The sequence below is a fragment of the Podarcis melisellensis genome (assembly GCF_964234715.1).
Source record: "Podarcis melisellensis genome assembly, chromosome: 2".
Taxonomy (NCBI): Eukaryota; Metazoa; Chordata; class Lepidosauria; order Squamata; family Lacertidae; genus Podarcis; species Podarcis melisellensis.
In genome coordinates this window covers 5,749,493-5,753,844 of record NC_138529.1, presented here as the reverse complement: position 1 = coordinate 5,753,844, position 4,352 = coordinate 5,749,493, and positions in this window count along the sequence as shown.

The following is a 4,352-nucleotide window of genomic DNA, read 5'->3' as shown; positions in this document are numbered from 1 at the left end:
TCTGGGGCACGCACGCAGGCACGCACCCGGAACTACCACCCCCAGCATGCATTGCGCACGGGACGGGAAGTGTCGCGACAGACGCGAGAGGGAAAGGAAACAGAAGCCGAGTCGGAAGAGGAGGAGCAGGCAGGGAGTTTGTGCGCATGCGTGCGTACGTACGTGCGTATGCACACGAATAAGCTGATGTGATATCATTTTTTTTAGTTGGGAATTTTTAATTTTTTAAAAATTAAATTTATTAATTTATTTAACATAATTATTACAAAATATAAGCAAAATACATATATATATTTCAGACAAGCAAACATATATAAAAAAGAGAAAAAAATAAAAGAAAAAATAGAGAAAAGAAGAAAAGTTGGAAGAATTTCTTCCAAATCTATTCTACAAATATCTCAATATGAAAATATTAATAAAATTTCATTGATTGACTTCCATCGCTTACACTGCACTTCCTATATACATTTTAAGCAAGACTGTATCTGTTATTCCGTATTATTCCCATACAATCTCATTAATTAGAATATTTGTGCTGATGTTATATCATTATGTGTTTAGATAGATAGATAGATAACATTATCACTAAAAGAAACATGCAAAAAGCTAAATCACAACATGTCTGATATCAGCAGGCAGGGAGTTCCAAAGTCTTGATGCTGCCATACTGTATATGGGTCTGATTATGGAAATAACCCCATGCCTATTTACTGCATCTAATTATGCACATTACCTTCTTGATCTGTTGCATTAATGGCAACAGCCGCTCTTCCCACGCACCTTGGGAATCCCAGCAAGTAGCTTTCAGAGGCACACTGTCTCTGACGATGGAGGTAGAAAATTTTAAACAGCAGAACATAATGTAAGAAAAAATCAAACAGAAAATGAATGTTAGTGAAGCAGTAGCCAAGAAAACCCAAAAGTCTAGGAAACATGTCTTAGAAGCCATTCCATTAAAAGTGGTGGTCAATTAAGAGGGAGCCTTAACCTGGCACATGACATAATAGCACAAGTGCCTAGTGAGTTTGTATGTCCAGGTTACTGGTTGTTGTTTAGTCGTTTAGTCGTGTCCGACTCTTCGTGACCCCATGGACCAGAGCACGCCAGGCACTCCTGTCCTCCACTGCCTCCTGCAGTTTGGTCAAACTCATGCTAGTAGCTTCGAGAACGCTGTCCAACCATCTCGTCCTCCGTCATCCCCTTCTCCTTGTGCCCTCCATCTTTCCCAACATCAGGGTCTTTTCCAGGGAGTCTTCTCTTCTCATGAGGTGGCCAAAGTACTGGAGCCTCAGCTTCAGGATCTGTCCTTCCAGTGAGCACTCAGGACTGATTTCCTTCAGAATGGAGAGGTTTGATCTTCTTGCAGTCCATGGGACTCTCAAGAGTCTCCTCCAGCACCATAATTCAAAAGCATCCATTCTTTGGCAATCAGCCTTCTTTATGGTCCAGCTCTCACTTCCATATATCACTACTGGGAAAACCATAGCTTTTACTATATGGACCTTTGTTGGCAAGGTGATGTCTCTATAAGATGCTGTCTAGGTTTGTCATTGCTTTTCTCCCAAGAAGCAGGCATCTTTTAATTTCGTGGCTGCTGTCACCATCTGCAGTGATCACGGAGCCCAAGAAAGTAAAATCTCCCACTGCCTCCATTTCTTCCCCAGGTTACTTAAAAGCCCCTTTTCCAGGTAGCCACCAATTTAGCCACTGGATGAGGAGGGCAGGAGGGACACCCTGAGAAAAGTTTCAGGAAGAACCAAAGGCTACCCAGGACTTTCACCATAAGGTGGAGATATTCTTTCTCCCCTTTCCCTCACCTCTTTGTAATATGCAGAGAGAGAGAGAGAAAAGTAGAGAGAAACTTATAGCATAAACTTCCAGTGAGCATTTGGAAGCTGTTGTGCATGGGACAGAAACAAAAAAGGATCTCTTGACACCTTAAAGACCAAGACTGCATCCTATACTGATTTACTGAGGGGTGTAAGTAGGACTGCAATACAATGCACACTTACAAGCTCCATTGAATACAGTGGAGCTTACTTCTGAGTAAGCATGCAAACAGCAACTCTGTAAGACCAACTGAACTGAATGGGGCTTACTTCTGTGTAGACACATATTTATTTTATGGCATAGGTGTTGTGTAGGAGAGTCCACTTCTCCAAATCCGCTAAACAGAATTTACATGTGGGAGCGCAGAGTGTCTCAGTCGTTGGGCAACTCTACAGTACTCTCTCTAACTTTTACATTGGAAGTTAGGCTAGATTGAAAATGAGTTCTGTTTTAGGCAGGAAGGACTGTGATGGTTGACTTTTGCAGAGGCTGGAAGACAATAACTCCGCTAGCTTCCTGTTTGATTCTAGATCTCTGGTTTACAGTTGTGGAGATCAAAGCACAGGGTGTTCGCATGAAAGCCACAGGAGGAAATGATAATAGCAAGGTGAAAGAATTGTTTTGGAGTTGTTGAGGGGAAAACGCATTTTTTGCATCATATTTTATATAAAATGACAAAATCCAGTTTTGCTTGGATTTAGATGGAGACTTTTTATATAGAAAACAAATTAAACTGACATGTGGAAGGCGGATTTCAAAAGCAGGATTGACATCCAGGGAGAATTTGTGAAAGGCGGAGCTTTGGCCTTAAGCAATCAAAAAATCGCGCTTTTTTGGTGTTTTTGTAAAACAGCTCAACAACTTGGGGGTTTGACTAAAAAAAGATCAACAATTTCGGAGTGTCCTGGTTTTTACTTTTTGAAATGGAATTACAAACTTAGTGGATCAGGGAAATGCTGTGGACATAGTGTATCTTGATTTCAGTAAGGCTTTTGACAAAGTTCCCCATTATATTCTCGCGAGGAAGCTGGTAAAATGTGGGTTGAAGAAGGTAACTTAGTTGGATTTGTAGCTGGCTGGCTAAACAAACCCAAAGAGTACTCATTAATGGTTCCTCATCATCCTTGGAAAAAGTGACAAGTGGGGTGCCACAGGGTTCTGTCCTGAGTCTGTTGTTGTTCAACGTCTTTATAAATGACTTGGGTGAAGGAATTGAGGGGAAGCTCATCAAATTTGCAGATGACACCAAACTGGGAGGGGTAGTTAATGCCATAGAAAACAGAATCAGAATTCAAAATGACCTTAATAGATTGGAGAACTGGACACAAGCTAAACAAATTGAATTTCAATAGGAACAAATGTAAGGTTCTGCACTTAGGCAGGAAGAACCAGATGCACAAATATAAGATGGGGGACACCTGGCCTACTCACAGTACTTGTGAAAAGGATCTGGGGTCATTGGTGGACCATAAGCTTAATATGAGTTAACAGTGTGATGCAGCAGCAAAAAAAGCTAACACTATTCTCGGCTGCATCAACAGAAGTATAGTGTACAGATCAAGGGAAGTAATAGTACCAGTCTGTTCTGCATTGGTCAGACCACACCTGGAATACTGTGTCCAATTCTGGGTATCACAGTTTAAAACTGGAACGTGTGCAGAGGAGGGCAACAAAGATAATCAAGGGTCTGGAAACTAAGCCTTATGAGGAGCGCTTGAAGGAGCTGGGTGTGTTTAGCCCAGAAAAGAGGAGACGGAGAGGAGATATGCTAACCATCTTCCAATATCTATAGGGCTGTCACATGGAAGAAGGAACATCCTTGTTACTTCCTGTTCTGGAGGTTAGGACTCAAATCAATGGCTCCAAGTTACAAGAAAGGAGATTCTGACTCAACATCAGAAAGAGCAGTCCAACGGTGGAGCGGACTCCCTCGCAAGGTTGTGGACTCTTCTTCTTTGGAGGTTTTTAAGCAGAGGTTGGATGGCCATCTGTCATGGATGCTTTAGCTGAGATAGCTGCATTGCAGGGGGTTGGACTAGATGACCCTTGGATCCCTTCTAAGATTCTATGATTCTCTAATAATGAAACCAGCTTCCATTTTAACAAATCAGCGAGGACACTGAGTATCTGAACATAGGCAGAGTGTATACTGTATACAGGGACTCATTTTTCAAATAAATCAATTTAAGGAATGAATTTCTCTGAGCTCTCACCTTTGGTCTCTCACTCACCTCATTCTATTACTTTTTTAATGTTCTTCACAGAGCAACGAGAAATAACAATAGATTTTGGCATTTACGTTGAATCCAGTCCAGCTTTCCCAAGAATGGAGTTAGTGGCAGGAGCAAAAGGATGCAGCGGACTAAAGACTGCTGTTGGTGGATTTTTGTAGAGGCTGAATATTCTGTTAATGAAACATGAGGTGTATGATTTACAAGGCCTAGTTCAGTCCCTGACATCCACAGGTAGAGCCGGGAATGTATGTTCCCTGCCTGAAATGCTGGAGGGCCACTGCCAGTCAG